Here is a 27,428-nt window from a genome sequence, read left to right as displayed (position 1 = left end):
ATTTCCTCTAGAAAGCTCCTTCCACATCCTCAGACAGGTGGCCCAGGTACTCCATCTGCCCACAGACTGACAAAGGTACAGGGGAGGTTTACATCAGACTCATAGAGTGGTTTGGGTTGGAGGGGGCCTCAAAGACCATCTGCTTCCAACACCACTACCTTCCACTATCCCAGGTTGTTACAACCCCTGTCCAATCTGGCCTTGAACATTTCCAGGGATGGGGCAGCCACACCTCTCTGGGCAACCTCCCCAGTGTGCCAGTGCCTCCCCAAATCTCCAGAAAAATAATTTTTCTCTTAGCTGGCCATTGAATTCCTTTTGATATTGGCAGAAAGAAGCAAAAAACCTGTAACTATAAAGTATCCTAAACAAATTATCAATATTATAAATATAATGTATTGATTTATATTATGGTTTCTTATCAATAAATTATCTCTATTATTTGAGTTTCATTGGTATTGAAAAAGATCCATGAGTCTGAAGGACTGAAGAGTGAACCACAAAAGAGTTCACTGAGGAGGAAAATGGAAATGTCTAATTTTTCTGTCTTCATTTTTTTTATCTCATAAGTGAAAACAAAGGGGGAAAAAAAGTGGTGTGACTGTACAAATCAACCATGGAACTTTCACTGATGAGCTTTAGTTATTTACATTTTATTTGCAAGCCTATATGTGCTTGAAGGTCTACAGGAAGCACAACACTTTCCAAAGCAAAGCTTCTGTCTAGGGATTTTTGTTCTTCATGAAAAAAATCTTTCTGCAAAATGAACTGTGGGGATGGGGCTGTCCAGAAAGGACAGTGTATAAATAAGTATTATCAAGTTAAACCTGAGAGTGTTCACTTGCACAAGAGAAGCTCCAGGGAGAGCTCAGAGCCCCTGCCAGGGCCTCAAGGGGCTCCAGGAGAGCTGCACAGGGACTGGGGACAAGGCAGGCAGGGACAGCACACAGGGAATGGCTCCCACTGCCAGAGGGCAGGCACAGATGGGAGATTGGGAATTAGGAATTGCTGGCTGGGAGGGTGGGCAGGCCCTGGCACAGGGTCCCTGGATCCCTGGAAGTGTCCAAGGCCAGGCTGGATGGGGCTTGGAGCAGCCTGGGACAGTGCCCCTGCCTATGGCTGGGGGTGGAATAGATGAGCATTCATGTCCTTTCCAACACAAACCATGCTGTGATTTTATGAGGCTAACTTATGAAACCTAAAAATTGTTTGGTGAGGGTTATGAACCTGAGAACATCTAAAGGCTTTGTGGATTATTCTGAATTCTTTCTTTCTTCTTTTCCCTGGGTATAGTCTACTTTTTCCCCCATTGCAAATCACTTCACTTCTCTTGAAGTCAAGAGTTACAGCCCTAAAAAACATGGAGCTCACTCTGCTGCTGCAGAACATCTCAGGTTTCAGTCCCCTTGCTTTAGTCATGCCTAAATAAAATAAAAGTCTTCATTTCAGATTAGTAGGAATGGCATCAAAAATGCCATTGCCCCTCAGTTCCCTGGGATCTGGTGGAGTTTTGCAGCCTGCATGGTTCAGGCACCCACCCACCTCACTCCATCCATCCCAGTCAGCTTCCTCCTCCCCACAGGGCCCCCTCGCCCTCCTTTGTGCTCAGGCTGCCTGGCATTCCTGCAGGCTGTAAATTCCCAGGACACAGGTTTAGCGTGGCTCTGGAGAGAGGGAGGGACAAACCCATGAGCAGCACCTCCCTGAGCTGCAGACAGATGCACCTGGATCAATACTGCCGTGCTGCAGCAGTCCTGGACAGGGCTCACCCGTGACACCCTGTTCCTTGATTCCCTTGATCCCCACCAAGCTGATGAGCTGCTCTTGTAAAGAATTGAAACACATCGTCAAGAAGTGGAGTGGATCCCAAGTAATTAAATGTATAAATTAATTCTCCCCTTAAGATATGTTCCTCTCCCATTATTAGGTTTGTCTCAGAGAAAATCCTTGGAGGATCTTCATAAAACTACCTACTTCAAATATTGTCTTTCTAAAGCTTTACCTTTTTTTGCCTATTTTTTTCTTTTTCTTTCTTAGACCCTATGCCTGCAGCCTGCAATTAAAATAAGTGACATGAAGATGCCTTTAAAATAGAGATCTTTGAAAAAAACAGAAAGGATTGTCTGTCAAAGGAAGAAAAATGAAAAATAGCAGTCTCAGATCTCTGAATGGATGAATGGGGAAAATTCCTGTCCGTCTTAGTACCCAAAGGGATAAAACCCAATGATAGCTTCTCAACTGCTTAGCAGATAATGCATGTGCTGCTTTGATGCTAGTAATGTGTTTTTTACTTCTTTCTATCTGGGAGGAACGAATCAAATATGAGAAGTGCTGGGACATGATTTTCAACCCATTGCCTTTGATTAAGTGCTTTAACATGTGAGTCCAGAGACTTGCAATAATACTAATGGGGCATAAAGCACTATAAACAGGACAGGCCTACTTTTGTCCAAATGCCATTATCCTGGAATAAAAAAGAGTAGCAAATGTAATATGTCCACTGCTAACCTTTTTTTGACAGGAAATTTTCTCTCCTATGTGGACACCATGAATTATGCTGCATTTTGCCAAAACCATGAGCGATTGTTTAATTTCGTGCGAAGGAGTGTTTGCTAAGCTTGAACTACTTAGCTCAGTGTAGTATTTAGTTGTGAAAATGTGACAATATGAAGCAAAACATGAATGGAAACAGCAGCCTGTCTGGGCTGAAATCAAATTTCTTTTTATGCCAGATCTGGGGAAAAGAGGAAAAGACTGGGACAAGTAGTTCAGTGACTTTAAATACAGTGAAAAAGCCTCCTGGATATGCAAACCTCATATTTATTCAGGAAAAAAAATGTGAAGTCAGAAACTTTGGCTAAGTTTTAAAAGGCACTGAGGAGTCTGCCCCTATAACATCCCGTGGTGAGAACAAAGCAAACCCTGCTGCCACACCAGTCTGTCTGGATGCTTCAGCGCAGCTCTCCGTGCCTGGCTCCATGTCACTTCTAACTTTGTGCTACATTTTATTGCTCTCAGCAAGTTGCAGATTGTCCAACTGTTCTGTCATTTATTGTAAACGGTTGCAAAAGAGAAAAAAGAAAAGTAAAAAAAAAAGAAAAGAAGGGCAAAAAAAATTTCCACAGCTCTATAACGTAGTCCTTGGTGTAAATCAAACATTCCCTGTCATGTTGATAGCTTGTGTTAGTCTAATGTATTTTATATTACTCAAAAGCATTGAAACCCTGCAGCTTTCTTCATATAGGCCATTATGCGGTTATCATTAAATTGTCTTGCAAAGAACATTATCGGTAATTATAGCAGACACTAAAATCAAATGATCAGACTGGGACCTTTAACACCAAGAGGAACTATTAGAAGTTAATCAAATAAAAGGATGAGAATAATTATGTTAGGATTAAGTAGTAATATGCCAGAAGTTATATACTTTGCTGACTATATATCTTTACTTCCAGCTTCCTGCCTCTCCTCCCATTTGATGCTTTTTATGTAATACTTTGGCACAGAATGTAAATGACAGTACTTTTGTGTGCCACAAATGGGGCTTTAGGGTTCAAATGAGGTTCATGTCTAAATGGCACAAAAAGCAGCACTATGTAATGACGAAGACAAAAATAATAGTCCTCTGTGTATGGATAATATATAAAAAAGTACAAAGCTAGAAAAAAAATCCATTGGTCAATGGAGCATAAAGTGGTGATAAAAATAGTTGCAACAGGAGGTGAAACCACATGGCTGTTGGTTTGCTACTTGAGGTTGCTCTTATGTTTTTAAGTGACAGTCTTCCTGCCTTTCGTCTTTTCAATAAGCCACAGGAAATCTCCCCTGCATGCACAGAAATTGTTCCTGTCATTCCTAGCATTATTCTCTAGGGAAGAACTTTCCTATCGAATTTGCTCTTGGTGTTTGCATGAGCCTCAAAGCAGCAAGAGTGTCAAAGCTGTCAAATAAACACAGAAAGGTGGCTAAGGAGGCAGTCCCAGGAAAAACAGGTTGGTTTTGGTCACAGCAGATGAATCCAAAACTAATATCCTTGTAATATTTTTACCAGGGAACGATGAACTGAGCACTGAGAGAATAAGAGCACAAACCTGTCACTGCTGGTAGGAGCCCAAGAGGTGTTTCCTTTACTAATTCCTCCTTTAGTAGGAGAATGTGGTTATGGCATCCTGATATTTGTTACCCATCCCTGCAGAGCCCAGGACCTGGTGACAATGCACCAGTCCTGGACCCCTTTCCCACAGAGGGAAAACAAAGCAGTGATGCAACATCCATGGGAAGCCTGGGGGTTTGGGGTTTTCACTGTGTCCTGCTAACATGGAAATAAGTTGTCATCCTCAAGACATTCTGTCTCGCTTAGGAAGTTTTGCTTTTTACTGGCTTTTGTCTTGGATTTTTTTCTCATTGAAGATCATTAAAACATGAAACACAACTGGATAAGACGGTTGGTAGTGAAGCCAGAGCATCACCTCACTCTTGAGAAGCTTCAAATAGGGATTTTCATATTTAAGGAGTACAGAACAAAGCCAAGTGACAGGTGTGGAGCTGTTCTTGAAGCCTCTTGCATGTGCTGAGAAGGAAACTCCCACTTGTCTGGGAACTTGGTGCAGAACAGGCTCCTCAAGGGTCCATCTGCCCCCCCTGTGCCTTACACAGCCACCAGAGGAATGGGAATAATGTCCATAGAATCACAGAACCTTTGGGGTTGGAAGAGCCCTGCAAGACCAAGAGGAAATTACTTCATAATGCCATGTAAACCAGGGAAGGTTTACATGAGATATCAGGAAAAATTCCTCAAAAATACCAAAAGATTTTCTGTTAGCTGGGCCTGGTAGAGAGAAATTACTTTCTTCTGACCCAAGCAGACTAGTGCTAGCTGGAAGGATACTAGCTTTTCTGAAAAAAATAGAAATAATTTTTTTTTTCTTATTTCTCACCCCCACCACCCCACCCTGCCACAAGATCTAGGGAAGAAATAATATTTTGAGAATGGAAACGTGAAGAGGAAGAAGGAGACTGCCCAGAGTTAGCTGTAAGTTATTTCTTGTTTATTTTTTGTGGAATTGAAAAGCTAATCTAAACAATTATTTGGGGCTATTCAAAATGCTGATGCTATAAGGAAGCAATTTCTACCTTATTTTTAAACCTTTTCGAAAACCAGCTATTGCAAAAACTTAAAAATTTAATTCACTTTAAAAAAACTGTTTTCTTTTAGATTTTCCAGCTATTTTTTTTTTCTGTTCTAACCTATTCCACAAATTAAACACAAACCAACCATGCTTTCCTAGAAAAATGTTGTTGGCTACAAAATCTGAAAACTTCACCAGCAGTCATTGCATCAGATAAAATTTGAGCCATAGAATAAGAGAATCATAGGATAGTCTGGGTTAGAATGGACCCTAATGATCATCTAGTTCAAGTCCCCCCTGCCATGAAGAGGAAAACTTTTCACTAGGCAAATCCAAGAACATTTCCCATTTAAAACCCCAGCAGATCCCTAAAAATAAGTTTTAAACCCCAAAATGGATGTCTTGCATGAGCTGGTGGAGAAAAAATTAGTGAGAAAAAAAAATCTGAGTTTTTGGTGTGCTCTGATTTCAGCTTTTCAGGTGGACTGCTGAAAAATTTTAGATGAGGGTTTTAAAATCCTCTTTACAAGAAAACCAAGCTGGTTAGGACACCAGAAAACATTTTGCAGAAACTTTGTATTTCCTATAGATTTCTTTTTCTTTTAAAAAATTTATTGTTCATAGACACCATAGTAGAATTGTGATTTTAACACCTCTGTTTATGAGACTCTAATGATCATTTCCTCCAAACTTAGATTTCCTTCTTCTTCTTAATCATGTATTTTGGAAAGCTCCCATGATCTGCCACTGACCTTCATGATCTGCGGGCTCACATCCACACTTTTAGAGCAGAGGTATCTCAGAATCATGGAATGGTTTGGGCTGAAGGAACCTTAAAGCTCAAACCCATCCCCTGGCTTTGGCAAGGGCACCTTCCACCATCCCAGAGTGCTCCAAGCCTTGTCCAGCCTGGCCTTAGACACTTCAGGGATGGAGCAGCCACAGCCAGGATGGTGCAGGGGTCACAGAATCACAGAATCATTTAAGCTGAGAAAAGATCTCCAAAATCACCAAGCCCAACCTTGGCTGACCACATTGTCAGATAAACCACAGTGCTGAGTGCCATATCCAGCTGTTTCTTAAACACTTCCAGGGATGAATTCAGGGATTGGGGATGCAGGGACCCAGGCCCATCTACCCTAGCAGGAAGGAAGGACAGTCCTTCTGCTACAGGGGAGTCACTTCACTGCATCTTCACTCACGAAATGATGTTAAGGAAACAACTGATGTTTCAAGAGTCAACACCGAAAGCCTTTGATAAATCAAAATTCTAAAATTCAAGAAGTTTTGTACCTCATATGCACATGAATGTCCATGGTGTGTTTTCTGCTTGCTCCACTGCCTTAAAGTTGCCTTAAATCAGAGGAGAATTATGACCACGAATGTCATATGGACACACGTGCTGCTACACCAGCTGTGCCAGTGCATTGCCCTGACAGCACAGAAAAGCTGAAAAGGCAGAAAAGCTTTATTCCCCATTAAACTTCCTGAGACATGACTGCAACTATCAGCTCCTTCTAACACCTCATACTTTGATTTCACGACCTGTTGTGCCGATTCAGAGACTTCAACTGAGTGCTGCGCTGATTGGATTTTAATTGTGATATTAATTAAAGAGTTTCCTCTTCCAGATCTGTGTGTTGATAAAACTGGAGCAAATCAGCCCTGCAAAGCCCAAGCTGAAGAATGGAAGTGATTCAGGAATTTGCCAGGCTTGGATAAAACCCGTTTACCTGACACCATCCAAGCAGGTCCCCCTGACCAGACAATTAAAAAATGGCAGCGACCACCACAGCAGGAAAGAGAAAACTGCCTCTCCCCATGCATAAAGTTTGTAATGAGCTGGAGTTGGCCTTCTCATCAGACCCTTTAAAATAACTTTACCAAGGGATAAAACCAAAGGGTCTTTAGAAAGTCTCAAAAAGTCACCCTACTGGAGGAAGCAAACTGATTTTATTGTTTTTCGCAAAAACACAGCTGGTTTCACTGTTTGCCAATGTAAGCCATTATTACTTTTTCATTAAATCTTGTGCTTTACTATGGGAAACAAACTGCTATTACAGAGGAAACCATATGCAAAGAGACCTTCTTCCAGTCTGTACATGGAGTGAATACCCCTCCTTTCCAAAACTTTCCATGTCAGAAATAATTTAAAGGATTCACAGCACTCAACAACTCATGCCCAGTTCACTCTTCCATTGCCACTGGATTTTATTGAACCACCTGGGATTATTTTAGGAAAAATGGTTGAAGTTTTTAGGAATTAACTGGTATAACATGAAAAGTAATGGAAAAATATGGTCATGTGCATTCATTCTGAATTTAAAATTAAATTGTTTCTACTTATATCGTGTTTATGGCTTTTTCTCTTGGTTATTCCAGTGAATTTTAATTTACTGGCAGGGTTGTTTGGTGGAATGAGGAGTTTACTGGCAGGAGTGTTGGAGAGAATTGGAGAGAAGACAATTTAATGTGTTAACCACAGGCTGTTGGCAATAAAAGCAAGTTAAAATATTTCATCCCCCAAACTGGAAAACCAAACTCCCAGGATGAATCACCTGTCCCATCCCACAGTTCAGCTTTCATGTGTAGTGCACAACTGTGAACTGCTTGTGAAACAGACCCAAAGCCAGACTTATTTGCAGAAGTTATCTGGTAAGTACTTTAAAGTAATTAATCAGTTTGAGCAAACTGCAGTCTGTTCTTGGACAAATCAAGAGCAGAAAAGGTCTGATTTTGGCAAGGAAATAGATAATTATAAATTATTGGTCCAGCTGTACTATTAACATTAATAAAGTTTCCAAAATGGTTAACCAGAAAACTGTTGTTATTAACAGATTATCAAGCCCTCAGTCACTGTCCTGCTAAAGTATTATGTCTTTGCCTCACAGGGGGTGCTTTGGTGGTTTTATTAATCTGATGTGACAATAAGAGACTGCAGCCTTCTCTGGACATGGTGTCAGTGCAGGAGATCAGCTTTTCCACCCTGATAAATATTCCCTTGCTACCTCAGAGCCAAGGATACTTGGAAAAAAATGGAGAAACGTTCCCTACAATCAGAAGTGATTGAACTCTGAGCAATCAAACACTTGCACTCGGTCTTTAACATTTAGCTACAAGTGAAGAAGATGTTAAAGCGTTCCAGGCCAGGATGGATGGAGCTCTGACCAACCTGGTCTAGTGGAAGGTGCTCCTGACCATGGCTGGGGATGGAATTAGATGGGCTTTAATATCCCTTCCAGCCCAAACCATTCTGTGATCCTTGCATTCTTGGATTTTCTAAGAGCTTTCCTGTATAAAGCTGTAGATTATTAAAGTTGATCACTAGGATGATCCTGGTGACAATGAAATACGTGCTGGAAAATTAAGTAGGAGGTGCATTAGGGAAGGGAAAAAAGGAAGGCAAGGCAAGGCAAAAAGCACCAGTGTTTACTTCACAGACAGTCAGAATCTCTCCCCTGTGTCTTCCTGAGTCCCTTTCCTATGGGTTGCTGAAAGCCAGTGACCATTTTGCTACTTTTGGACAATCTTTGGTACCGCAGAGTGTTACTAAAATTATACCTAGCAAGGAGTGAGTCTTGCTAATGGTGAATAAGGACTTGAGCATGTTCCCATAGCAGAAGAACTCAGAGTCATTCTTTTGTCACCAAATTTTGAGAAGAAAATTTTTTCTTTGGCCTTCACTGAAACTGGCTTCACTTTTTTTTTTCAGGTGCCCTGCCAGTTACAGCCAAATATAGACAATTTATGATATGCTGAGAGAGACTCTGAAAAATCCCTTATTTCTTCAATACTCATGAAAATTGTCTCACCAGCCTTGCAGATGCATTTTGGCCTCTTGGGCTAGTGAGATAAAAACGCTCTGGTTCTGATATTGTCATGGAGAGAGGGTCACGACACACAAGTCCTGAAATCTGACAGAGAGAGATGTCACTGCAGGGACACTGCATTGACACTTTCCCTGAAGCCTGATCCTCCCTCACTGTGCAGGGCAAGAGGAAATAAATCCCATGCCCAGTGACAAACTGAACAGAGGGCAGTGAGTCCTTATGAACCTTGGGGGAATCCTGACAAAAAACAGATACAAGCAAATTAAGACACAAAGATCCAATCAAAACAGCAGCACTGCAAGGAACATTTCATAAAGTTGCCAATTACACTGTTTCTGTCTTTAAAAAACTCTGTTTGCAACAAGCAGTACAGATCTGGTTGTAGTCCAAAAATCCAGCTTTTAATTTGGTTTTAAAACCAGAAATATCCACTTTTCTTGTGATCTGACAGAAAGAATGGCCATTAATTACTCTAAGGAAAGAATGATAAAATGAAATTTGTCCCTAGAAGGTAGGAGAGTTTCCTTATCATGTTTCAGATTTTTTTTCTCATTTAGATGGATACCTTCTATCAAATGAAACTACCTTTCTCTATTAAGTAACTATAAAATTTTACCTTGCTAGATTATTTGTAAATTGTAACTAAAATTAAAAAATGCCCCGTCAGAAGAAGGCTTTAGAAAGTGTAATATTTTGTTTTATTTAGCCACTACTTGGGAAAATTTAACACCGAGACAGAAAGGTTGCAGAGCAAGTAGCACTTCATAAATTGCTTGAGCCCTAATCAATACATATTGTCATCTAGTCAAGTCCTCCAAGCAGATTTTTCTTTGCCTTGCCTCAAAAGCGTATTTTATGAGGTTGTTACTAGCTTGTGCTGCAAGGCCTGGCCTAATGAATCTGTCACTGGCACTATTGATTGACATGCCAGTGTAAGTGAGACATGTGATTCCGATTGACTTCCTAATTACTGCTGCTGTGATGTCTCACCAACTGGTAAGGCCAGAGGTTAATAGTTTTGATGTTCAGCCATTGCTGGCTCTGGAAGCTGGAGTTAAACCAGCTCGTTGGAAGTCAATATCTGAATCAAGTTCTCAAGGCTACTTTCGAAGCTGATCAATTAAGCCCTCCTTGTTCCCCCTCTCGTTGCCTGACAAGGCTTTGATGAGTGGGGACCTCTAAAGCTGGAGGTTTAAGGCAGAGCAGGGAGGTTGGTGGGATTTAAACGCGGCAGCAGGAGCGGCGTGTAGGCCGGGGCTGCATTTCTGACAGCAAAGAGATGGAATCCTGCTCCTCCTTCTCACTGGAGGGAACAGGGCTCAGGTTTCCAAAAGCTCCTGGGTGTCCCAAGAGTCTTCGTGACACGGACATTGTTCAGCATATTCATGCAAGATGGGTGGCAATAGTCACACCCTCCTGTCCATCCCTTCTTCCCTGTAGTGGGAGGATAATGGTCAGTCACCCACTGTGCTTGGACAGCCCTCAGCTGTGAAATGGTCCTGGCTCAGAATTAGGCACAAGAACACATCTTTGATTTAAAAAATGTGTTCCTCAGCCTGATTTCTGAGCAAATGATCCTGAAATGTGGCAGTGTAACTGTGATGGATGCCCGAGCATGCAGACAGCCTGGGAAGCTGGCTGGGAAGGGCATGAGCTGCTCCAGGTGTCTGTCCAGAGCACAGGGCCTCTGAGATCATTTTTGAGGTGCTGTCGAGTTTAGGGATTTTGCTGTAGCAAAAAAATACAACAGGTGCCTCAATCCAAAAGACCCCATGGCTGAATGCTCTGATCATTGCTCCTGGCTCAAGCCTGGAGACAAATATAAGAATATGGCAAGAACAAATCACTTTGTATCAAATATACTCTCTGAATTTGCAGCATAAGGACTTTCTGAAGTGAAAGTGATAGATCTGTATTAAAGGCCTTCATGGATTTCTCTTCCATTAATTAGTTCTATTGAGTCCTGAAATCACATCAGCTCTCAGCTTCCACCTCATCTGTTTTTGACAACCTGTACAGTAGGAACAATATACCTCCTTTAGCTTTACACACCTCTGTCTCCACACTCACCTTTTTTTATGGACTTTCCTGGACATTATGGGAAGCCATTCTTCTCTTGGATAATCCTGCCAATCTTGTTCCTATGCTTTCCTTCAGGCGTCCTGAAAAGGATGACGCAGATGCAACATTAATTCATGCAGCTACATAACATCCCTGGCTTGTTCCTCACTCCTTCTTGGTAATCACCAACAACCAGTTTGCTTTTCTACTTGTAATCAAGCAGTGAGCTAACAGTTTCTCAGAATTACCTGTTGTGACACCAAATTCTCTTCTGAAGGTAATAGACAAGTCAGAGTACATGCATGTGCATTACCAAATTCTCTTCTGAAGGTAATAGACAAGTCAGAGTACATGCGTGTGCATTACTTTGCATTTAGTAATGTTGAACTTCAATTTTATTTTCTCGTCCCTTGGGGTTGCAGATCTCAGCAAGTCTCATCAGTCAGCTCTGGCTTTTACCACCCTGAATAATTCAGTAATATCACAGATCTTTGTCATCTCTCTATCCACGCTTCTTCCTGGCTTATTCATGAATGTGCTGAACTGAATGGATCTTAGTATACACACACACACACACACATGGAATTCCATTGATAACATGTGCAGGTTATTCCTGTGCTCTGTTTCCTAGGGATTTTACCCCATCTAGTTATTAGATGATTAAAGGTCCTACCCTTCTAGCAGCTTCTTGAGCTTTCAGGATGGAATATCATAGAAAGCTTACCTATGTAACATCAGATCACGCTTAACAAGACCTTCAGAAAGCTCTAACAGATTTAAAAGCTTGTCTTCCCCTTATGAAGGATGGGCTGAGCCTTCTTTGTGGTATTGTATTTACCATTAATGCCCCGATGATCTTTACATCTAACAGTTTCCTTAGTGCAGACTTGAGACTTATGGGCACTGTCACTCTGCAGACACCCTGGAGAGGAGAGAGTGTGTACAGGAGTCACAGTGACATCAAGCAAAGACACAGCACAGAAAAGTGTGACCAAGGTCATGCTCAAGTTCCTCTACACCTCAGGGAAGAACAGCATCCCACCCTAATAACTGCCATGTTCCCTGTACCAAGCCTACTGAAACTTCAATTTCTGAATTATCTTCTGCTGAACCCCAAGAAATAGACCTTACAAGTGTAGCACACTCTGGGCTTCTTTGTACTGAATATAGATGTGAAAATCTCACTTGTTTTTTCTGCTGAAGCCAAACCTTCCCTAAATTTCACTATTATATCATAAACACCTGAAATCCCTGGTGAGGTCTACTGGAAGCTACCAAGTCTCAGATCCCTGAAGGGATCCCTGAGAAAGGGCCCTGTGAAGCTAAATGTTGTGCTATGCCTTCCTAAATATCTGTATCACCTGCTGTTGGAGACATGGTACAGGAAACTTTGGATATTGCAGTTGTTCTTGTGTTGTAATTGCCCTACAAACCTTTGGGCTCCTACCTCTGATTTATTACCAGTGTTTGCCACTTCAGCAATTTTTTCCTCAAAATGTTCCTTTCCTTTTTTGTTTTTTGTTTTGTTTTGTTTGGGTCTTTGTTTATTTGTTTGTTTATTTGTTTGTTTGTTTGTTTGTTTTTGGTTTGGTTTGGTTTGATTTGGTTTGGTTGCTTTTTATTATTATTATTTGGCTTGGTTTGGTTGGTTTTGGGTTTGTTTTTTGTTTTCTTTATTGGTTGATTGGTTGGTTGGCTGGCTTTGTCCTGCTATAGTTTTAGATTGAAGATGCCAGATATTTTTTTTCTTTTCTTTTGGTAGGCATGCATTCATCTTGAAGCTTTCAAATCCTAATTTCCTTTCAGCTGTTTCAGATTTGATTATGAGTTTTTCTACTGTGTACTGTGATCTGAGGTGGAGACCTATAGTTAGTCTCTGAAATAACACCTCTAAGTAACTCCCCTGCCTCTTACCACACTTGAACTTCCATCTTCACTCTTCTCCTCTTCATACTGGCAAGACTCCCTGATTTTTATGCAGGTCTCCTTTCTGAAATGGAACACTGATGGCTGAGGTTTACTGGTTGTTTTGTCACTGTGCCCCATCCCACATTTGACCCAGTAGCCTGCTTTAAAGTGCAATGTTCAAAACAGATTTTGATTTGATCCTTGAGTTTTGGCATGTTCTAGCCTATCCTTTATTTCAACATAAAGAGATACTATCATCTTTACAACCAGATGATGCATCATCCTGAAGTTTGTGATTCTCCTTTCCTGTCATCTTCCCTCAAGTTTTAATTTATAAAACCATTTTAGGAACATTTCAGTTGTAAGTCTCCATGCTACTCTGTCCAAGTGTCTTCTGCATGTCCTCAAGAGTTTCTCAGTTCTTGATGAAAACCTCTCCTTGTGCATCATTTTCTCAGTTCTTAACTGCAAGACTTCCCAAGTCTGTGCATTGAGCTGGTTCTGCAGTGGTAAATACTGATGCATAATTCAAAGCCTGAGTGCAAATCTTGTTTTTTAGTGGTTCTGGTCTGCATGGCAAATTTTTAGTGTAAATTAGTCATGTAATCTTCATTACCTTGAAACAGATCTCTGCCATTCCACTGTGTCTGAAGTTGCTGGGAAAAAAACTCCACAGGATTTGTGATTAATTACACTCCATGTTGTATTAGACAATGTAGATCAACCTGCCAATATGAATTTCTCAGATGTCAAAACATAGGGTAGGGAAGAAAAGATCATATGAGAAGGGGGGGAAAAATCATGAGACAGTCAGGGACAGCAATAATTCATCCATACCTATGCACTGTGTACAGATAATACCCTGGGGAATTAGCCACACTTATCCCTTTGTCAGATGTCTGTTGAGAGCAGATAGTGCTGGGTTCCTCATGCATCTTGTTTCTTGCAACTTTTCTGAAAATGATGACATAACAAGAGATTTTGGACTCTGCATCTTAAATGGTTAATTAAGGACAATCTGCATCTATGAGTTCTGACACCAAATTCACCTGAGAACCTGTGCTTTAAGAATGCTGCATAATAACATCTCAAGGATTAGAGACTCTCAAAATTCCTAATTGCAGTTTGAAAGGCTTGGCTGGTTTAGGGAAAGAAAGGCAAAACCAAATAATCTCTTGAAGAGCTGTGTGCCTCTGCTTCTTGTCCTCTGCCAGAGCACCTACTCCCATGGTGTCCCCGTGTCCCTGACTGCCACAGGGGATCTCTGCCAGCTCCACAGGATCAGGGAGATGCTGTGGCTCCAGAGCTGCCCCAGGGGAACAGGGACCAGCCCCCAAGGCCTGGGAGCATCAGAGGCACAAAGAACCCAGCCCTGCTGCCTGTCAGGAGCAAAGACCTCATCTCATGTGCCCTAGCCTCACTCACTAGGTGTCAGAGGAGCCAGAGGCTGGCAGGATTGTGGTCTTTCAAATGGGAAAAATGGCACTACTGGGTTTTTAAACCTGGCCCATAAGGGCCATGGCTTGGAGGTTGTAACCTGCAAACCCAATGGGAATGGCAAGACGCCAGCTCTGTCCTTCCAGCAAGGATTTGAAGCTGTCCTGGTCCTGGGGAACACCCATCAGCTCATGGCCATGGTGAAACTCAAGGTCCCCCAGAGCTCCACAGTTTTCAGGAAAAAAAAAATAGACCAGAAAAAAAATAGCAATTCATTGTAAAATAAGAAACTTAATTACTTCCAAAACAATTAATTAATTAATTAATTAATTAATCCTCATGCCTCCTCTACAAGGTAGGAAGTGATTATTCTACCCATTTTACACAGAGGGAAACCTCACTGTTAAGTGACTTGCCAGAGGCAAAAGCGTCAAAGGTGAAATCAGCATCCCGTGCCCACCATCCCCAGGTGTTGCTCCAGACCATCTCGCCCGCATCACCCCAAGACCCCAGTGTGCCAAGACCACTTAAAATTCCTGCTCTTATTCCCCAAGGAAAACCCTGAAGTCATTTTTCCAAAGCCTGGATCACACCATGGTCAAGCTGAGCTCTGGTGAGCCTGGTGCTGCTGCACTTATCACCCTCTGAGGGATCCCCCTGCTGAGATGGAATCTCAGTAGGGGAAGACTGTTTTTGGACAGAATTCTGTAGAATGCTGTCTTCAGGGTCTAAATGAGCTGTTGATTGACCACTTCAGGGCCAAGGTAGGGAGAACTCAGCCCATCCTGTCTGCACTGCCTCAGGTCTCAGTGTAGGGACTGACAGCTCAGAGTAAATCCTTCTCTAGTGTATTGCACAAGTTCCAGTACAACTTAATTTCAGACTCTCAGGTGGAGATAGGCTTGTGAAAATAAGCTTTATCTTTTATAAGACCAATTGACATATTAGGGGAAAGACTGCTGAGTTTTCAGGTGTGCAAATCTTCTACCCCCCTGATACAGGAGAGCCAAACTCCAGCCAGCCACAGGAGAAGGGATAAAATGACAGAATTATAGAATCATTTTGGTGGGAAAAGTCCTCAAAGATGATTGAGTCCACTTGTTCCCACAGCACTGCCAAACCCACCACTGAAAGTTGTCCTTTAGAACAGCAAGTCACACTGTGGTGCTGATGACAATCACAACACTCAAAGCAGCTTGGATTCACCAGTTCAGCCCAGTCTGGCTGGTCCCTGCACATTTTGAGGGAGACCGTGGACAGGGATCATCCCCTTGTACGGGAAAGAGGGAGCAGAGGAAGCCAGAGGAGAATGATGTGTGACAGCTATGCAACTCCTTCATGATTTCCCCAGAACTCCAGCCCAGGCTTGCAGGCTCTTTTTTCTTAAAGAAACAAGTTTTTCTATTATCCCAAAGCTTTGGGAAATAAGGAGTTAACAACAGACATCAAATACCAGGAATAAATCTTGGTGCTCATGGTTTGTGCAGCCAAGTGGAGCCTAAGCAAGGAAAAAACATATTTGTGAATCAGAAGTTTGCTCAGGTTGTGACTGATGACTATTTTTATGCCTCTGAGTCCTCCCAGGGAATCCTGCAGATGTGCTCCAGGACAATGGCAATCACAAGAGCTGTGATTTAGCCCTGTGGGCAAGCAAGCAAACCATGGCACAGGGCAGGATGGAGAAGCAGAGTGGCCCAGGGCTGGCCACAGCCATGTCATCTTGACCCCAGACCTCCAGGAGAGAAACCTGAGCCAGCATCTCTGGTGGGATCAGCCATGAGACGAGCCTTGGAAGCATGAGGGTGCAGGTAACCATGGAGGGAGCAGAATGGGGGCCAGGGCTGCATCTGTCCTTTAGAGGCCACTCCAAAGAGCAGCATCACTGCTAGTTTGCCCAGGTGAACATTCCCACCTCCACTTTTTCATCTTGATAGCACTTGTGTATAGCTGAGGTCCCAGATTCTCTCTTAGACCAAGAAGCCAGGAGGGCAGACCATAAAGGCTATACCTGGACTGCCAAAATCAGCCCACCTGGGCCATTCTTTAGCACAAACCCTCTCATCTGTACTGCTACCTGGGGTGGCCAGACCCAAGCGGGCAGTCAGGGGTGGTTCTGGCCCAGGCTGTTCCCCAGAGCACCCCTAGGAAGAAGCTGGGAGTGGGACAGCTACCCCTGGCCTAGAACACCTTCAGACTGGATTAACAATTTGGTTTGCAGTCACATTCCAGTGCCCAGCAGTGACCCTGGTAAGTTTTTAATTTCCTAGCCACAAGGTCCCAAAAGTCATAAAACCCAGGTTTCATTTGCTCGAAACAAAGTGGAGAGACCAGGATCCCTCACCCTTCAAATCCAAACTGTGGTCACTCCCGGGAACCTGTTATAATTCTGCTTTAATTGTTGTGAGAGCTTTCCAGAGGCCGTGCTGGCACTGATTTGGATTTATAACCTCTCTCCTTATCTCAGAGTACTGCTGGAGTGGAGTCTGTGAGACCAACATTTATAGCATCCCTCCAAGGGGTGAAATGTACCTACTGTAAAATACTTTCAGTTAATTCTGGTGCATCATTTGCGGGAGAGCCACGTGGGGATCAGCGTGGGACAGACAGATTTAGATCATTTACTTGAGTCAGGTGGTGCCTTGCTCCCAATTCCTCGCAAGTTAATTCTTACCTGGGATAATTATGTCTCTCTTCAATCTAGCCCGGCTTAACCCTTCTCAGTCCCACACTTCTGCTGAGACCACACCTGTGGCAATGGGGATGATGATTTGCAGGTGTTTGTGCCCATGAGCTGACCTCTTCTGCAGATTTCCTCAATAACCTTGGGCTTTAATTCATTAATTTAGCTTGTTTGCTCTCTGATGCTCTCTGACGCATGAAAGCTGCCCAGTGTCTGAATTACACACTCCTGAGAAATTATTTATCTGTTTAAGACAGACCTAGCCCTTTAGATCTGGTTTCTGATGAGACTAACCCTATCACCACTGCTCAAGACGTCTGGAACTGGATCTTCTGAAATGGGGTGCAACTTGATGTGGATGCAACTCCATCTTGTGCTGTGCAAGAAATAGAAATAAATAAAACAGGGACAAGGTCTGACTTCATCTTGGAGCCCCTCTTCTGTGTTAGACCAAGGAAGCACTTCCAGAGCTGTTCCCATTCCTGTTGAGCCCTCATGCTGGAGTAGGTGATGTGAATTATCCTCTGGGTGGGCAAAAACTGAAGCCAAGCAGCTTATGCATGAATAGGTGTAGTTAGGAAAAACTGCCCTGAAAGGGCTGTCCAGCCCTGGCACAGCTGCCCAGGGCAGTGGTGGAGTCCCCATCCCAGGAGAGGTTTAAAAGCCATGTGGATGTGGCACCTGGGGACATGGGACACCACCTTGGCAGTGGTGAGGAATAATTGGCCCATTATATGCTTCTCCAGCATAAAAGATTCCAGGATTAGTACTTGTACATTCTGAGCCTCACTCTATTTCAAGCCATCCCCTATTGAAACCAAAAAATTTGGCAGGTCACTGCTGTTCTGCCCAGAGGCCAAGGAGAGCATCTTCCTGCTTCCCAGCCTCTCACACAGCTGCCTTACTCCAGGGTCTTTTTCTGTAGCTGAGACAAAAGAAATAATATTTTGGATTCTGATAACCAATAAGTTATTCTTAAAATGCCATAACTGCTCAGCTGCAGCTGCAAGAGCAACTAAACACTGAACTTTAATAAAATATTATTGTTCAAATCAATTTGCTGAGAGTCTGCTTTGCTTTCTGCGTGGAGTGCAAAGCAGCAAATAGTAAATACTGATTACTGATTAGAGATCAAAGAGCAAGAATAGCCTGGAACCTGATTTTTGCCATCTGTACTTTTATTTTCCTGTTTGAGCAAGGACAGGGGCCAGTTTCTGCTCCACATCTGGAGAGTTGCACTTAGTTTCAAGGGTGTGGGAATTGCAGTTACTGCATGTGTAGGTTTACAAAGTATTTTAGGCACTTAAGAAGATAATCATCTGAAGAGATTTACAGTAGTGACTTTTACAGGGGGAGGGACAAAGGGAAGTGCCCAGCTCCCATCAGGGTGAAAAATAAACACAAATAAATCCAAAGCAACGATGCAATTGGCAGCTCAGGTAACAAGTTCAGAAAATGACCACATCTGGGCTGTTCTGGATCAAAAACTATTGAAGTCAATGAAATTCACTCTGGATTTACAATGGTATTAACTGAGATCAGAATCCGACCCTATAAATTTACTATTACTTCTAATCCCGGCGCCTCTGATCTTGCTGAGATATTTGCTAACTGCTGAGCAGCTCACTTTATTGACACTGAAATAACACACCCGTGCCCTACTATTGTTAAACTCAGCTAGTTTTAAAAACCCATCATACTGTTTGTCATGACTGACCTTAACAAAGTGGCCTGATGTCCTTGGGTCTATGGGCAAGAAAGTTGTCAAATGCCCCCTTTTTTGCAGCCTTCCACCACCAACAAAACAAACCCAAAAAAAAAAAAAAAAGAGGAAAAAAAAAGGAGGAGAAAAAAATCAATTTCAATCAACATGGAGTGTAATATTATCAAATGTCAGATGCTGAGGCCGTGTGCTTTGAAAATTATCCTTGACAGCTTCTTGTCGACTTAATTAAGTGCTCAAAAAAAAAAGGGGGGGGAAAAAAAAAGCAAAATATCTCAATTGTCGGCTCCCTCTCTTTGTGCTTCAGAGGTTCTATTGACAGCTCTGAAAAAAAGATTGCCTTTGGGGGTTTTATTGATAGATCCTTGCCTGATATTGGAATGATTCCTGGGCAGATAAATCACATTTAGATTTGTTAGTAATTGAGGAGAATTGATTGAATAGTTAGGATGGTCCCAAAGGGAGGTACCTATTCCTCTTCCGTTCTACAGAGGTTGTCATCAGATAAAGGACCTCTTTGGGCAGGATGGATAAAGGTCTAATTGTTTACATGATCAGATATTGCTTCCTTTCAGCCCTCCCTCCCCAGACTTCCCCAACTTTCATGTGGCAAATGTCAAGATGACAAAGGGGAAGGCTGTAAATAAATCCAAAAGTGGGTGAAGGTGATCAACCCTCTTCATGACCTGGAAAGGCACTAATTATATCCAAATAATTCGTGGAATTTGGGTGCTAGCAGCAATGGGCTTCTATTAAAAAAAAAAAAAAAAAAAAAAGCCAAAACCCCACAAACCTCTGCAGTATTTATTTGTGTTGTGTTTGTTTAAACAGCTCTGAATTTCATCCAGCAGCAGGTCAGGTGTGGCTCGTGGTGGCTCTGCAGGGTGGCCCCTTTTGGCTGATGAAATCCATGCGCAGGGATGGGCTCTGGCACATTAAGTCCTCCCTGGTGAGCTCCACCAGGGCTCTGTGTCCCATCACCCTGGGTGACCTGCAGGACCTTGCATGGTCCCAGAGGGAAGGAGCATCTCAGAGAGTGTGCTAGAAAATCAGGAGAGGATGCTGGAGCAGTGTGGGGAGATGCTTTGGACAAGGGTGTGGGGCAGCAGAACAGTGGGGAGTGGCTTTAAAGTGGCTTTAAAGGTTTAGATGGGATGTTAGGAAAAAATCTTGACTGTGAGGGTGGTGAAGCCCTGGCACAGGTTTCCTAGAAAATTTCTGGCTGTCCTTGGATCCCTGGCAGTGTCCAAGGCAAGGCTGGATGGGGCTTGGGGGCACCCTGGGCTAATGAAGTGTCCCTGCCTGTGGCAGAGGATAGAATGGGATCAGCTTTGGTACCCTCCTAACCCAAACCATTCAGTGATTTTATGATTTTCTAAGCTGGAGAATCGTGGAGGAGGTGATAAAAGCAGAGGGAGTCCAGAGTAACACGGTGTGACTGTGGAGCAATGTGAGGGGACAGAGGCTGCAGGGCCCCATCCTGCCCCAACAAAAATTTGCAGCAGGTACTTGGATGACCTGCTCAAGGCTCCCCCACCCTGCACTCCTCTTTCCACACCCACCAGAAGGAGAGAAAAGGATTACTCTTTCCAGAGGGGGTTTTTCCATGGACTAGAAAAAGCTCTGAGTAAGAAAGTGTGGTATTTTCATTTCCAATCCCCATCTGTTTTTAAAGGTTCTATTTCTTTAAGAGAGGGCAGATACACTGCAGTCAGCTTGGCATGTCAAGAGGCAATTTATTTCTGTCCATACCAAGTACAAACCCAGCATGGACCCTCTCTCTCCCTTTCTATAAGTGCTCAGGCAAGATCATATTTCCCTACCATCTATAGAGGACAGGGAGCTCAGGTTGATTTTCAAGGTATACTGTACCACAACTTTCTTCCAGGGACCTGCTAGGGAAAAAAAGAGAAAACACTTGAAAAACAGTTTTTAAAATCTAAGCTTAATACAGGTTTCTAATAACTGGCTGAAATGACTTGGTCAGCATTTCTCATCCTCTTCTCTCAGCAATGTAGGGAGTGTTGAAAGTTACAATTTTAAAAAGAAAATCAGTCAAGGAAAATTAAACTAAGGCATTTTATTTTCCAGTCTTCCAGCTTCATCAAAAATGAAAGTAATTGAGAGAAAGTAAGGGACAATTTCTTGGCTCAAAGTAAATACCATTTTGGCACCACTAAATATTTAATTTGTAGTAAGAAGTGATGAGCATCTCTGAATTCCCCACCTGCAGGCTTGATATCCTTAATATTTCAGCCCCACTCATAGACCTCAAACGATCATTGCTCAATCCAGTCACCAGGGACTTTGACAGGGGCTGCAGGAACCAGGTTCCTCTCCGGGTCAAACCTATCACCTCCACATACAGCTCTGCCACCTCCTCCTTCCTCTGGGAGAGGGCTATTGAAGTGCAAATGGATCTAAACTAGCCATGAATAAATTTAGTCTGGAAATTAGAAGTAGCTTTCTAATTATCAGAGCTGTGAATATCTGAAAGGACCTCCTGAACAAAGCAAGATGGTTCTGGTCGTTGTGAGCATTTTAGGAGGCACCAGGGCCATCATTTACAGAGCAAATTTTCTGATTTGCCAGTAGTGAAAATGATGTGTGTTTTTTAGACATTTCTGTGCATTCAGACAGAATGAATCACAGACTCACTTAGGCTGGAAGAGTACTTTAAAATCATCAAATCCAGCCATTCCCTCAGCACTGCCAAGGTCACTACTATGCCATGTCCCCAGGGGCCACATCCACACAGTTTTGAAATCCCTACAGGGATGGGGACTATACCACTGCCCTGGAAAGCTGTGCCAGGGCTGGATAACCCTTTCCATGGAGGGATTTTCCCAATTTAAAAAATTAAATTTTAAATTTAAACCTCTCCTGGTGCAACCTGAGGCCATTCCCTTTCCTCCTGTCCATGTTCTCTGGGAGCAAAGCCTGACTCTTCCTATGGCTGTCCCCTCCTGTCAGGAGCTGTGCAGAGCCACAAGGTCCCCCTGAGCCTCCTTTTCTCCAGGCTCAGCCCCTTCCCAGCTCCCTCAGCCCCTCCTGGGGCTCCAGCCCCTTCCCAGCTCCATTCCCTGCCCTGGACACGCTGCAGCCCCTCCGTGTCTCTCTTGTCATGAGTGGTCCAAACCCATAATCAACACGTTGGCTTGTCACAAAGGTATTTTTTCATGGTAAACCCACAAGGTTTTACGAGTAACTTAGTAAGAGTTTTAACCCTGAAAACCCAGACTCACCCTTGTCTGCATAAATTAGCTGCTTTTTAAGCCAAAGCAGGTATCTCAACAAAAATTCTCATTCACTTTTGACAGGTGTGAGGGCACTGCTGTGCTCCTTTGACTATGGCTTTAAGTGAAGACTTCCTTGAAGACCTGTAAGAATTTAAATAGATCACAGACCATGTTCTACCTAGGGTACCATAGCTCTAAGGGGAAAAAATACACATGTGTACGTCTGTACACATTGTCAGGCATGCAAACTCATGTGTGCACACATCACATATGTGCACAGACAAGAACAAGGATCCCCTGACTTGGGGAAGAATCTGGAAGGAAGGTCAAGGAAGCAGGCTTGGGCCTGAGACCTGGCACTGACTGGGTTTCACAGCACCCAACGGAAGTATTCATAGACACATTTGAATCCACATCAAAACTTACAATTTTTCAAGCGGCACATTTTATTGTTCCATACCAAAGTGAGTATTTCTTCTAAGCAGAATCCTTTCTTCCCTTTGAGTCCTCCCCCTCTGTAAAAGCCATTGAATTGCCTCTTTTTTCCTTCCCATTGCTCATTCCTATAGCAGGAGTGGAATTGATTTTTGATACTATCCATTTTGTTTGTCACAGATCGTCCTCCACTTCCCTCTGCGCTTTGCTGAAATATCACCCACAAATGATTATTCCTATCACTGCAGCCAACGCTTCGCCTGGGGCAGGGAATTTTCCTGCAGCTAAAAGTGGCTGCGTAATTGAAGGCAGAAAACACCAGTACCTGTAGCATGAAAATGTTAATAAACTACCAGAGGTCCCAGGAAAGTTAAATATTGGGAGGGATGTCAGAGCTGCGGTGTGATTAGTGGAACTGAACGACAAAGAGCACCTGCCCAAGGCACTGGCACAGGGGGGATCAGTCTCCCTCTGACATCTGAACACGGCTCCTGCCTCCCAGGATGGGGTTCTGCTTGCAGGGAGGCAATCAGAGCAGGAGGAGCGTGCTCATACTGACACTGAGCTTGATTTTCTGGCTGCAGATTTGGGGGCTTGAGACTGCTCTGTTGATGCTGTGAAGGATCTTGAGCTTTTGGGATTTACCCAACGCTTGATGTCGGGATTTCGGTGTCTGGGTTGTGCATGTGTCTTATTTCCATATTTGCTATGTAACAAATACACATATTTTTTGTCTTTATTCAGATTTGTGCTGCAGGTTCGTGTACTTCGGAGGTGTGCAAATATACTCATGCGCTCTATATTCAGACAAAATAAGATTATGTATGAAAAAATATTCTTATGAATGAGAGATGATTCTTATGTATGAAAGAGGATGTATGGAAATGTTCTCATGTGTTTATGCTAATATGTTCCTTAGAAGTAGAATACAGAACATATGTGAGTGCTTGCATGTGTTTTACAAGGGTATGTACTGAACAAAATAAGGGGGAATGGCTTCCCACTGCCAGGAGACAGGGACAGATGGGATATTGGGAAGAAATTCCTGGCTGTGAGAGTGAGGAGGCCCTGGCACAGGTTGCCCAGGGAAGCAGCACCATCACTGGAGGTGTCCAAGGCCAGGTTGGATGGAGCTTGGAGCAACCTGCCCTATTGAAGATGTCCCTGGAAGTGGAACTAGATGGTCTTTAAAGGTGCCTTCCAACACAAACAATTCCAGGATTCCTTGAGTGAAATATGTAGAGATGCTTGCCTATCATGGCTAGTATGCCATAGGGATATTTTGGGAGGATCACACACATAAGCAGGACTATACTATGTTATGTTCATCGTGTTATATATTGTTTATATTATATATATATTATCACAGGTTGCTTGGCCCCTGTGCAGTATGGTGGCTCTGCTTAAGTGAAGAGTGTTGTTTTCCCATGCAAATGCTGCAGGGTAAGTCACAGCAGATTATGGCACCACGAACCAGCCCTGTCTCACAGAACCCAGACCTGGTAGTTGATCTTGCTCCAGGACAACCACTGGTAGGAAGGGAGGGGATTTTTTCCTCCTGATAAATTAGTGTTCCATTGAATCTCTGAACTTGGAGTGCTGCTTGCCCAGAATGGGCCTTGAAGACCCAGGCCCTGACTTTGTCAGTGCTCGCTGCAGAGCTGCTGTAATGCAAGGGGTCTGCATGAGAGGGATAGGGTGAAGGATTATTAATTGTGATTTCCATACATGCCTCCCTTGCATATAACTCAGCTTTTCCCCCTGGGAAAGAGAAAGATTCTTTTCTGTTATTTTACCACCCTTTCTTTTCTTGCTTGCTTGATTCCGTTCCTTCCTTTAGCAGAGTATCTCTAATCATTGCCTTGCGTCATTATCATTATCTCTTTTTATGATCTTTAGTTACGATGTCAAAGAGAAGAAAAATGAGCTCAGTTTTCTGGCATCCTAACACATATTGATTTCAACAGCAGCTGCCACAAGACCTTCACATATGATGGATTGCCACTAGACTGATGCAAAAAATACCCACATAAATATAAGTAGTTACCAAAGAGAATAATCAGTGATTGCATAACTGCATCATCATATTGACCAACAGCCCAGGCAAGCTTAGGGAGTGATCTCAGCACAGACTAGTATTCTTCAGGAAAAGCTTTAAGAGCTTGCATTGAAGACCTTGTTCCAAGTAATAATTTTAATAAATATCCCTTGGATTCTTGGGGGCTTCCTTGAGCCTAGAAAAGGAAATAACCCAGTATAAGTATAGGGCAACTTGCTGGTGTCAGCTTTTGCTCTTTGGATCACAGAGAAAAGAGATACATCATCCTGGAGAAAGACATTCCTTGGGGGAAGAGGATTGTATAGGATTTCCCTGTCCTGTGCTTTTCCTCTGTTCTGGAAGCATCAGACACAGAAAATGGCCCAGCCCAGGTGAATGAGGAACTGGGAAGAACCCAGCCAGTGCTGTGGGCAGCAAAATGATTTTGGACGCTTTCCAGCCCTAGCAGTCCTGATATTCTGCATTTCTGAAGTCCTTGAGAGGTTCTTGAGCATTGCAGGTTGCATTTCTGGGTTCTTGAGGTTGATCTGCCTCAGGAGGGTCTCTAAATGAGCTCTTTGAAAAGCCCAGGAGCTGGAGGCAGCTGGGTTTTCTGCCAGTACAGATTTTGGGGAACGCCTCTTGGCTGTGTCTCATCAGCATTGCAGGCCTGGATGCTCCAAGGCCAGATTAGGAGGGTGAGAACAATGTGAGCTGTTTAATTTAATTTAGGGTCAGTCTCTTCTCCCTGGTAAGAAGGGACAGGACAAGAGGAAATGGCCTCAAGTGGCACCAGGGGAAGTTTAGGTTGGACTTAAGGGAAAATGTCTTCAGCAAAAGTGTTGCCCAGCCTGGGACAGGTGACCAGAGTATTGATGATGTCCCAGTTCCTTGAGGGATTTAAAAGCCATGTGGATGTGGCCCCAGGGACACTGGGGCAGTGGTGGCCTTGGCATTGCTGGGGAGTGTTTGGAATTGATGATCTGAGAGGGCTTTTCCAATCATAACAATTCTGATTTTTTGCTCCCAAGCTACTAGCATCAGATCTCTGGATTCAGTCCTTGCTTCCAAAGAAAAAATACAGTATCATAGAATATTTTATTGCAGTTTTACTTTCCCATTCTCTTCTATTCTATCCTGAAGGCAACCTCAGCCAATCCTCTATGAATTGTATCTTTCCATCTTTCAAAAGAATGTCCTGTTTCTTACAGGGCGCGGGTTGGAACTATTCCTGCTTTCTTTTTCTGTTTTCATCCATCTGCACCAGCCTGGCAACCAGCAAAAATACACATATAAAGATGTCTTAATCTTAAATATAATTAGATATAATACCTCACGCAGCGTTGTATGATTAGTAAAATATATGATCATTAGTTATTAGATTAATGTGTCTACTTGTGTAACTGAAAGCCATTTGCAGCCAGAAATTAAATAGCTCAATTTGCTGTAATTGACTTATCTCCCATTGAGATTACTGCACTTGCTGCTGGAGAAGGTTTCTTCAAATGCTAAAAGCAGCTGTGTGGAGAAGCTGGGTCCTGTTTTCTTTGGAAAGCCTCTACCCTGCTGGAGGCAGAGATGTCTGAGGCGAGGTCTGGAGGATCAGCAGAGCCGTAATTACGGCTGCTGAAATAAGAGCTGCTGCAGAGAGGTAGCACAGGAGGATGATTCCCGTTCTCGGGAATCTGTGGGGCCCGAACCAAATCTGCTGTTGGGTGATCGCAGGAGATGTGACCACTTTTTGCTCCCTGTGGGCACCATTCACTCACACCTGTCAGAATCTGTGGTATTGATGATTCCGAGATTGTAAAAAGTCTCTGTCTTTCTGCCCCGCTGCCAAAGCAGAAGCCATAATTGGTCTGTGCTGGTTTCCAGGTTGTTTATTCTGTTTATCTCTCACATGTTCTGCTGCCCTACCCAGCTCTGTCCTGCAGGGCAGCGTGTGGGGCTCTGCCCTCAGTGGGATGTGACAAACATTAAATACCAGAAACCCCCTGGGCTGCATTTACAATAACGTGCCAATATCTGTCACCTACGTTGGACAGTGTGTCCCCAGCCTGAACCAACAGAAAAATGCCAACACCACAGTGAGACATGGAGGGCATGAAGAAGGAGAAAAAGGACAAGGCACACCCAATTTTCTCCATCGTGTCCCCTTTGGACCCCTCATCTAGAATCCTAAAATTTTACTTTTGCACCCGTGCCACACTTAATTATTATCAAACACTCAGAGCTTGTAATTCATCCTGCAAGATTGAAAACTCTTTTCCATGGGCAGAGATCACAGCCAGTGTCTCTGGGGGCTCTGTCCAGGGGGGTTCCTGACCCCTGCCAGGGTCCCAGACCTGCCAGGGTAGCCAGAGGGAAGCTGTGCATTCCCACAACACCAGTGTAAATCCAGGAATTCCCGTGCGCCTGGGAATAGCGAGCGGCTGCGCGCGGGTTCTGGCGTGTCCCAGCGAAGGGATCAGTGCGGAGCAGCGTGGCAGGCACGGAGCACCAACCCCGTGGGGCTGGGCAGGGTATCTGCAATGCGGGTCTCTCCTCCCAGGGGTGCCAGCAGCAGCTCCGTGGGCGAACACGTGCGGAATAGGGAATTGGGAGCACGTCTCTCCCGGCGGCGTGGGATTGCGCCCTTAAATTATCCGCTGACACCTCTGACATTGGGAGGTGCTGAGAGGGCCCTACAAATCTCAACTTTTGCTGCTGCCTCTTCTTCTTCTTCTTCTTTTTTTTTTAAATAGGTTTTCTTATGGTTTTCTTAATTTATTTTTTTTTAGCCACAGCAACTAAGCGAACCGTTCAAATTGAAACACTGAAATGAACCAAGCTGAACAATAAACTAAAACATGCCTAGAGCAAGTTGAGCAATAAACAGGTTTTTAATTTTTTTTTCCCCTTCCATCTCGGTGGTGTCTGTCTCTGATAAATGATGTGACAAAGGAAGA

This window comes from Lonchura striata, chromosome Z (genome assembly GCF_050655825.1).
Source record: "Lonchura striata isolate lonStrDom1 chromosome Z, ASM5065582v1, whole genome shotgun sequence".
Classification (NCBI taxonomy): Eukaryota; Metazoa; Chordata; class Aves; order Passeriformes; family Estrildidae; genus Lonchura; species Lonchura striata.
The sequence above is the reverse complement of the archived record's forward strand: the minus strand, read 5'-3'. Positions refer to the sequence as shown.